Source organism: Conger conger, chromosome 4 (genome assembly GCF_963514075.1).
Source record: "Conger conger chromosome 4, fConCon1.1, whole genome shotgun sequence".
Taxonomy (NCBI): domain Eukaryota; kingdom Metazoa; phylum Chordata; class Actinopteri; order Anguilliformes; family Congridae; genus Conger; species Conger conger.
The window spans coordinates 5083212-5093989 of NC_083763.1; positions in this window are offsets into that span (position 1 = coordinate 5083212).

Here is a 10778-nt window from a genome sequence, read left to right on the forward strand (position 1 = left end):
GCGTATGACTGTGTGTGTGTGTGCGTGAGTGCCGTGTGTGTGGGTGTGAGTGAGTGTGTGCTTGTGTGCTTGAGTCTGGTGTGTGTGAGTGTGTGCTTGTGTGCTTGAGTCCGGTGTGTGTGAGTGTGTGCTTGTGTGTGTGTGTGTGTGTGTGTTTTTGTGTGTGTTTGTGGGTGTGAGTGTGTGCTTGTGTGTGTTGTGTGTGGGTGTGAGTGTGTGAATGAGTGCAGTTTGTGTGGTGTGTGCTTCAGTGCATGCGCGTGTGTGTCTTTCTGACTGTGCATTCATATTTGTGTGTCTGCAAGTGTGTGGTGCGGTGTGTGCACGTGTTTATAGTGTGTTGTTTTGTCTTTATGCATTCATGTTTGTGTCCATGTGCTGTAAGTGTGTGGTGTTCTGCGCGCATGTGTGTGTGCTTGTGTGCGTGTTTGAGTGACTGTCTCTACCTGCATGTTCACATTAATACAGTATGCATATGCATGCATGTGTGCATATTTGTGTATATGTGCATTTCCTGTGTGTGCATGTGTGAATAAAATATTTGTCCTGCACATACAGTACGAATAAATAAATAAAGAACTTCTGTTTTTTTTACCTGGCCTCCATATTCACTGTACAGCATGCATCGCCTCTTTGGCAACATCTGTGCTTTTTTTTTTTCTCCAACCTCCCAGTTAGGTTTCATGTATGTATAATAGATGCGTTAGCTCTCTAAACGCTCAATATGTTCCGTAGCTCTTTTTGGCCTCAGGTGCGCTCCACGGCAGTCAACAGAAATTATCCCCACTGTTTGGAAACACAAGGGCAAAGGCCCAAAAGGGAAGGCCACAGGACTAGCTCTGATGCACGTTTCGAAATCACATGTAAAAAAAAATATATATATATCGATAAAAGGTTCGCGCGGGCACGTGCGCAATGCTGCATGTTGGTGTATACAAGACAATTAGGGCCTAAGTGTATATTATTCGTTCTGCAAACAACGTTAGTGGTTTCATCTTTCGTATTTCAGTCTGTTCTGTTCTGGTCTGACCTTGATTCCTTTTCGTCGTCTTACCTTATTAATCAAAACATTTATATAACTGCAAAATATTCCAAAGCATAAGGAATAATACGCTCTGGAAAATAATTTATATTTCAGAAGTAACATGCATCCAATCGATATTTCATTATTTATTTACTTACCGCTTGCTAACTAAAAATATTTTTAGAGGTTGTCGAGTGTTTACGTCCGGTCTGGTTATGGTAGTGTAAGAAGCATATGCATTTAATTACCTTGTGCAACTTTTTTTATATAGGCCTATACATCATTATAACTTAAATGAAATCATAGAAGATTCTTAGGATTTCTTAGAAAACGCAGCAATAATGTATTTCATTTCAACCAGTTGCTTTATTATGTAGTTTACTGTGAAGGAGGTTTAAAATTATTAAAGGAAGGGAGGACGGCTGATACATAATTTTTTCTCTTGTATGAAGCTGTTCTCTTCCATTTATGACTATCCAAAAGAGCACAATGTAGCCTAATGGTAATAAATATGAGTTGTAATATTGTAAACATATAGTTTATAATCTTATAACAGAAATAACAAGTCCATGCATGTTTAAAAACTGTTCGACAGAAGCTAATTTTTAAACTTTTTTTGCATTAAACGAATCGGAAATTTATAGCCTACGAGTTGCCTAATAAATAATTCCTGTGTTGTCTGCTACGTTTGCAATAATTAAAATAATCGGGTTCTATTAAAATTCGCCGCTTCTGGGCGTTCATGACCCAAATTAATGTTATTATGTGAGATTGGACAAAAGCTGTAAGTCAAATAAATACATTCGCATGAAAATGAATTATTTGTCGATGATTTGTTTGGAGGTTATAATGGTCGGGACCTGTTTAACGAAATTTACATTACAAATGCAACGAATACGTCCCTTCGTGCATGCTAAAATACTTATTTTGAACAAAGCAGCGTTCATATTTAATCAACTTTGAAGAGGACGAATCGCAATGAATGAAAAATCCGTTTTCACTGGGATTTGAGTCGTCTGTTCTTAATTGTGCAACAACTCCGTTCTTCTCAATCTCGCTTTGCATTCTAGGATTTGTCCAGCAGGGGGAAACCGATCGTACGTTGCACAAACCTCCGAAAATGTCCACTGTGGTTAAGTGTGGGAGTCCGCTTTCTTCCTATGGAATACAACAGGCCCAAAACCATCGATCTACGGCTCTGAATAGGCCTACACCTATTTCCATTATATGTTCAGTTGTTTAAATTTTAGGATGTGTTTCCATAATCAAGTGTTCGTTTAAAATAATTTTAATTTAGTTGATTTCTTTGTTACATAGACTCAGTAATTGCTTTTGCTTACCCTGACTAATTCTCCACATTTGAAATATGTACTTTGAGCTTGTGGCATTAGCAAGTCTAAGCTGGACCAGGACTCATGAAATGAGCTGCACTTTTAGTGGTCAGAGTGCAGTGCTTCACACCTGAGTGTAATGTCAGTGAGACACTGTTGTGATGGTTTTACTATTACCCTGCAAACAGCGTTGTACGTACTAGAGGCTTCAGTTAGCTGCATCATGTCCAGTTCATAAGAACACCGGAAACAAACACAACGTAACACAATCGTTTGAATTACGGGATGTGTTTCCATAATCGACTGTGTGTTTTTAAAATCATTTTTTTATTTGAGTTCAGAGAAGGCCCCAAGGAGGAGCAGACCCGTTCTTGTTTACATCTCTCCTCCTCCTCCTCCTCTTCTCCTCCTCCTCCTCTCCTCTCTGTCTGCGAGCAGTCAGCCGGGCCAGTCATCGGGCGAGCGAGCGGGTTAGTGAGCGGGCCCCCGCTGTCAGGCCGCGTCAGCCTCACTCCCCGCGCTGACAGGCGCTGACGGGCGTCGCCGGTAACCCGCGGCGACGGCGCGGCCACTCGCTCACGCAGGGCCAGGCGTCTGGACGACGGCCGAGCTGTCAGAGGAGATGCCAGCGATCGCCGCCAGGGCCTCTGCGGAGGGGGTCACCGCAAATGTATGTAAATGTGACATTTCTGCGCTCATTTGCATATTTACACATCAAAGTTTTTCATTATTAATTTTTTTTTTTTTTTTTTTTTTCTGTTCGGCTCCTGGAGTTAGAGGGCTTTTTTTTTTTTTTTTTTTGGTTGTTGGGTGGAACCCCTTCCCGACCCCATCACCTCTGCCCCTACCTCCCCTCGCTCCCCCCCCCCCGCCGCCCCCTCTCTCTCTCTCTTTAGGGGCTGTGACAGCACGTTTACAGAGTGATGTCTCTCCTGATGCCTGACATCAATCTTTTCCCCATGACAGAGCAGTGACACCTTCAGGCCAAGGCCCGTGTCGCTCTGATTGGTCAGGAGGGCACAGCGGAGTAGATGATGTCACAATGATACAGTGGTCTTTTAGAAAATGTCCATTTCAGAAGCAGTATCTTTCACATTAACCCCCTGAACGGAGAACCTGTTTTTAGGGTCAAAGCAGGAAAGACTGCAACACATCAGGTCAGGTTAAAGTCAGTTCAGAAAATGGACTTCAATCTGTGAATTGAAAAATAATGTTCAATTATTTCAAAGGAACACTTTAACTGAATTTAAATGTATTTCCTGGATTTAATTACTTGAAACAGGATCTACCCCAACCCTGCTATTTTTTGCATACACATTTCACATTTTCAAAATGGCTGGATATGTTTGCTTGGGAAAAGCAGTACTGCACACAGGAAAGTGACGTCTCTGTGCCATTGTGCGCATTATTACGTTACTTATGCCTGCCTTGTTCAGGCCCACATTTCAACCTCACACCAAACCCCTCGATGTATTTGACATTTTGAGATCACGATCTTTGGACAAAATGTATTCACAAATGCATGCCCGGAGGGGGCTGCATCGTGTTGTTTTAATTTTCTTTAATGCCGTTTGATTCATTTGCTTTGTCCCACCGAAGGGATCGGCAAGAAGCTTCATGGCATTATTTCTGAGCAGAGATCTGATACTTCACCAGGAAAGTGGAATGCTGGTGGGATTCAGACTATGATCCCTGTGCTGAGTTACCTGAGCCATCGGTGTCCTGAATTCACCTTTACACAGTAAAATTATACTCCAGCGTCAACATTCTTAAGCTTCCTGAATGTAATGGCAACTGCAGTGAACAAAAATCTTTGAGGAAAAAACCACCATAAAAATGTGCAGCACCTCGGAAAAAATAGTGTCAACAGCTTAAATGGCCAGGTGCTGGTATTCTGCATCCACTGTTCATCCATGCCTCAACACACACACACCCACACATACACACACACACACGCAGGCACACAAACCAAACACACACACACACACAGGCAAACACACACATACACACACACGTACACTCACATGCACACACACTCTCTCTCTCACACACACAGACACACACACCCCACTAACACATGCACACACACACACACACACACCCTGCTCACTCTCACACCCACACACACACCCCACTCACACGTGCACACACACACACACACACACACACACACACACACACACAAACCAAACACACACACACACACACACACGTACACTCACATGCACACACACTCTCTCTCTCACACACACAGACACACACACCCCACTGACACGTGCACACACACCCACACGCACACACGCACTCGCACACTCACACACACACACACCCCACTAACACGTGCACACACACACACACACACCCTGCTCACTCTCACACACACACACACCCACACACATACACCCCACTCACACGTGCACACACACACACACACCCCACTCACACGTGCACACACACACACCCTCTGCTCACTCACACGTGTGCACACACACACACACACACACACACACACCCAGCCGTACGGATGACACAGACACCCAGTGTCTGGAGAGAGAGGGGCCGGGTCAGGCCCAGTCTTGGCTCCTCCGCAGCCTGTGCCGGTGCTGTTGGCAGCCTCCCCCTCTCTGTAGCGATCCGTGGCCGCTGCCCTCCTCTGTCTCCCGCTCCAGATTACACACCTGCGCCGGGCCGCGCTCACACACGCGCGAGAGAGAGAGAGAGGGAGAGAGAGCCAGCTCCGGTCCCCCGACTCGCCCCTCTCTCTGATGTCAGCTGGCTGTGAAGGGGCTGGCCCACGCTGACCGGAGACTGTGATTAAGCCCCGACTGGGCTCCGGCCAGAACCCTGGACCAGCGCCACACCGCCGGTGTCTGCCCAGAGCCGTCCGGCCAAGATCCACCGGCCCCCGTCGAGACCGGCCCGCCTGCTGCAGCACCGTGCCCGGCCCAAACACAGCGCCTCGGCGCGAGGGGGTGGGGCGGGGGGTGTGTGTGTGTGTGCTTGTCTGTGTAACCAGGGGGTGTGTGTGCATGTGTGTGTGTGTGAGTGTGTGTGTGTGTGTGCTTGTCTGTGTAACCAGGGTGTGTGTGTGTGTGTGTGTGTGTGTGTGTGTGCTTGTCTGTGTAACCAGGGGGTGTGTGTGCATGTGTGTGTGTGTGAGTGTGTGTGTGTGTGTGCTTGTCTGTGTAACCAGGGTGTGTGTGTGTGTGTGTGTGTGTGTGTGTGCTTGTCTGTGTAACCAGGGGGTGTGTGTGCATGTGTGTGTGTGTGAGAGTGTGTGTGTGTGCTTGTCTGTGTAACCAGGGTGTGTGTGTGTGTGTGTATGTGTGTGTGTGTGTGTGTGTGTGTGTGTGTGTGAGTGTGTGGAGGGGGGCAGGGTGGTGTGTGTGTGTGTGTGTGTGTGTGTGTGGAGGAGAGTGTGTGTCTGTGTGTGTGTGTGTGAGAGAGAGAGAGTGTGTGGGTGGGGGGAGGTTGTTTGTGTACATTATATTCTGGTGTGAGACCAGCTTATTCAAATCCGTGCTAACGAGGGAAATTGTGCTGGCACCCAGCTCCACACGCATCACCCACTGTTTACACATCTCTCTGCTCATCTTTATTGTGTCTAATCTGCTTCATATTCTCATTCAAGACAAAGTCAGATTAGATTTTATATCAAGTATTTCATATTTCATCAATTCAATTTGGCTACTATGACTAAAGTAAGCAGTATGAATTGTTATTATTACCATATGACAGTTATAGTAAATTATGACCTGAATTTTCCTGATATTTAGCTGATACTTGGCTTACAGTTATAGTTACAGTTCTGAGTCTGGATGGGCCCAGTTCATTAAGCATTAGCTAGATCAGGGGTCGGCAACCCTGGTCCTGGAGAGCCGCAGGGTGTGCTGGCTTTCGTTGTTACTTGGCTTAAATTGATCAATGAAAGCCGTTGATTACACAGTTAACTCACCTCAACTGGTTTCTTGGGTCTGAATCGGTTGCTTATTTTAAGGTGGAGACGAAAGCCAGCACACCCTGCGGCTCTCCAGGACCAGGGTTGCCGACCCCTGAGCTAGATAATAGCATTGAGTAAAACCCAGAACACACTCAAATCTGGAACGTGGGCTGAAGCAAAATAATAGCATTGAGTAAAACCGGTGACACTCTGGGTCTCTATCAGGACCTTGAGGGGCCACAGGGGCCCCCACTTGGACTTGTGGCCCCCCATGGGGGCCCCAGTGGACCTTCAGCGTGTCAGCGATCATCTGCAGGTGTCTGGCTGCTGCAGGTACCCCTGCTCCTCCAGACTGCATTGATCCCCTCCGTCAGACCCACGCGCTGTTCTGCAATACTTTCATTTTACACACAGATTGAGTATGTTTGTGACGGTGTTGATGTGTGTGTGTATGATGCGAGAGGGAAGGGTAGGGGTGTGTTTGGGATGTTAAGGGGGGTTAGAGTTGAGAACAGGGGGGTGGGGGTGTGTTGGGGATGTTAAGGGGGGTTAGAGTTGAGAGCAGGGGGGTGGGGGTGTGTTGGGGATGTTAAGGGGGGGTTAAATTTGAGTGAAGGGGGGGTGGGCCTGTGTTTGGGATGTTAAGGGGGGGTTAAATTTGAGTGAAGGGGGGGTGGGCCTGTGTTTGGGATGTTAAGGGGGGGTTAAATTTGAGTGACGGGGGGGTGGGCCTGTGTTTGGGATGTTAAGGAGGGGTTAGAGTTCAGAACAGGGGGATGGGGGTGTGTTGGGGTTGTTAAGGGGGGGTTAGAGTTGAGAACAGGGGGATGGGGGTGTGTTGGGGTTGTTAAGGGGGGGTTAGAGTTGGGGGGGGTACGAGAAGGCCAACCCACCCCCCCCCTCAGGCAGAGGATGCACCGTCACCCCGCCTCCTCATTTCAAGTGGAAAAACAAAGTAATTACGTGGAAATATGATAATGTATTGTGCTTCAGGAACCGCCGGCCCTTCTCATTACGAGACCCTCTCCTCCCTCCCTCCCTCCCCCCCTCTTCTCCACTCATCCCTTCCTCTCTCTCTCTCCAGTCTTCTTCTTCTCCTCCGTTCTGCCTAATGCACATTATTTCTCCCAGGGTGCCCTGCCCTTTTTCGCGAGCCCTGAACGCCGGCGACCGGACCGGTCCGGACCGGTTTGCGTCAACGCCGAGCTCGTTTGCATAATCGGCGGATTTACTCCGCACCGCCGGTGAAGGTCACCGTCTCCCCGCGAACCTCCTCCAGAAGATCACCATCGTCCCTCAGCGACCCCCCCGTCCTCACCTGGCCCCGGGGTCGGGCCCCGGGGCCCTCCCTCCACGGATCCATTCCTCCGCTTCATGCTGTTATGACTCCATCGTCACATGATCACTCCGGCCTGCTCAGCGCGCATTACACCCCACAGGTTTTCACAGGCTGGTGATGCCAGTTAGAGTGTGTGTGTGTGTGTGTGTGTGTCTGTGTGTGTGTGTGTGTGTGTGTGAGTGTGTGAGAGAGTGTGTGTGTGTCTGTGAGTGTGTCTGTGAGTGTTAGTGTGAGTATGTGTGTGTGTGTGTGTGAGTGTGTGTGTGTGTGTCTGTGTGTGTGTGTGTGTGTGTGTGTGAGTGTGTGAGAGAGTGTGTGTGTGTGTGTGTGTGTGTGTGTGTCTGTGTGTGTGTGTGTGTGTGTGTGTGTGTGAGTGTGTGAGAGAGTGTGTGTGTGTGTGTGTGTGTGTGTCTGTGTGTGTGTGTGTGTGTGTGTGTGTGTGTGTGTGTGAGTGTGTGAGAGAGTGTGTGTGTGTGTCTGTGAGTGTGTCTGTGAGTGTTAGTGTGAGTATGTGTGAATGTGTGTGAGTGTGTGAGAGTGTGTGAGTCTCACAATTTTACGGTGGTATTTGCTTTGTATTTTGCTGCATTTTCTGTTCGCAGTCTTTGGCTAGTAGGCCAAACTATAACTTAGGTTATATGTATAACTTATAGCTACTGGAGCTAAATTTCTGTTATCGAATGTTGCTGTCAGCATTAGTGGAGAGCAGAAAGCAAGGAGCTCACCTAACACCGTTTAATGTTCAGTGTTAATTCAACTCTTACAGTGTACGTATGGTCCCATGTTGTTCTCATATGTACTGTGTTTGGGTTGATCTAACACTAAACTTTTACTGTGTTGAATGAGTACTTCGTTGGAGAAGAGCCACTGAATTTACCCTGGCTTTCTGCCTGTATATGTGTTTCTGTGTGTGTGTGTGTGAGTGTGTGTGTATGGTGTGTGCATGCGTGCGCGTGTATGTGTGTGTGGTGTATGTGTGCGTGCATGTGTGTATGTGTGTGTGTGGCATTGGCTGAAACCCTGCAATAGCACTTCCACAGGGCCTGAATATTCATCAAACCCAAAAAGTGACTTGTTTTTGCACCCAGCCCTGTCGCGAGTGCACGCTATCACGGTCACCCCCCCCCCCCCCACCCCACCCCGACGCGTCCCCGTTCCTGTGCTGTAAGCCGAAGTGTGATAAACAGGAACGCGGAACGGCGGCGAAAACCCGGCTTCCTGTGCCACGGCTGGCATGGCGAAGGGGCCTTAACGACTGCGATCTGAGAGGATGAGAGAGGGGAGAGTGGCCAGGACGGGCTGCCATTGGGCCTGGGGGCTGCAGTAGCCTGCCAACATCAAATGTTCCCCCCTCAGAAGGTTCCTCCCCCTTCGCTTAATTTCACGCGCTGACTGCCGACTTTCAATTTGAGCCTGTGAATTTGCGAGATAGCATTTACCTCATTTTTTTTACACCATTCTGAGTGCAGAACTTTGATAGTGTTGGAAAATTCTGAGTGTGTTGTGCTACTATACGACTATATACACGGGGAAATGTTCAGTGTTAAAACAACAGTATGCGATTGGACTCATACTGTCTGTACTCTGTTAGAGTTGAATTAACACTGGACTGTGACTGTGTAAAAGGTCCCTACTTCACTATCAGTTGTTAGGTTTTCTCACGCAGTCACAGAGAGCATATTGCAGTGATGGTTGCAGTGATGGGACACTTTGGTTCAAAACTGCATCCTAGCATACGACTACTACATTTCAGGCAGTTTTTTCTTTGAAATGTAGTAGGAGTAGTGTGTTAAGTATGCATTTTCATACACAGCCTTGTGTTCAGAGGCGTACAAAATGGCGGAAAACTTGAAAGAAAATGGAGATGAACTTCAAACTGACGGAAAAGACGGGAAGCTCCAGCATGACATCACCCTCAGGGTCAGGTGGGCAACCGGCCAATGGCGCGCCACGCCTGGGCTGTTCCCGAGTCATCAGGCCACCCGTCACAGCGAATCAGCAGCGAGTGGACTTCTGATTGACATGCGATTAAAGAACGCTGCACAGTCACCGCCGACGTGTCCACTCGGGGCAAAATGAGAATCGTTTTATTCACGCATATCAAGAATAAACAGCAAACTAAATCCAACAGCTAACCTGGATGCCTTAGGATCGTGCCGCAAAAGTGACGAGCATATAACGGACTGAACATCAAGTGAATCAAACTGATATTGTGTTATTATTTAGATGCTGCACACACAGTAAAAATCTTCAGTGTTGAATCAACTCTAACAGAGTACATATGGTCCCAATTGGACTCAAATGTACTCACTGTTTAATGAACACTGGACATTTTACTGTGTGGAAATGAATGATAAAATATCTGCAAGAATATTTCTGAATCAAGATTTTGTTGTGGCAGTTCCTTAAATGTGAAGGTCTGCGGTCCATTGCATAGCATGTTATTTAGCTGACAACTTTCAGTTGATTAGACTAAACAGGGGGCAATATCCCCCTGGAGCAATGTGGGGTTAAGGGCCTTGCTCAGGGGCCCAGCAGCTGCACAGATCTTATCGTGACTACACTGTGGATTGAGCCACCAACCTTCCAGGTTCTTATCATGTACTTTAGCCACTAGGCTAAAGGCCACCCCACATGATCAATATGGTATTCTCAATTACATCAATTTCCGCTGTTCATCAGATTCTTTTATCTGAACACTAACCATAACGTCATTGCTTCTGTCTCACAACTTCTAAATACAGCAATATTTACTGCCCAATTGAAATCCCTACAATATGTCAGGAAGTTCTTTGGAGAACAGTAGTTCTGCATGTGACGTTATGGCAACTGTTCCTGCTGTATCGCTGATCAATCAATCGTAACACATTGCAGCATAATGAACAGGACCACAACCAGTCCTGTTCAAATGACATTTCATTTGGAGTGGAGTCGTTGCATTTGGGTATAAGCTACATTAGCCGATTCCAAGCGGAGAAGATGAAAAGTGATTTATGGACAGGTCCGTTTCAAGCTGTTGTCACTGATTGAAACCTGCATCACAAGCGTTGAATTTTTATTCCAAAATGGCGGTGGCAATACCCTGGACTTCCAGTTGGACTTTGTGCTTGTCCACACCGGAAAACACCTTGATCAATCACATTT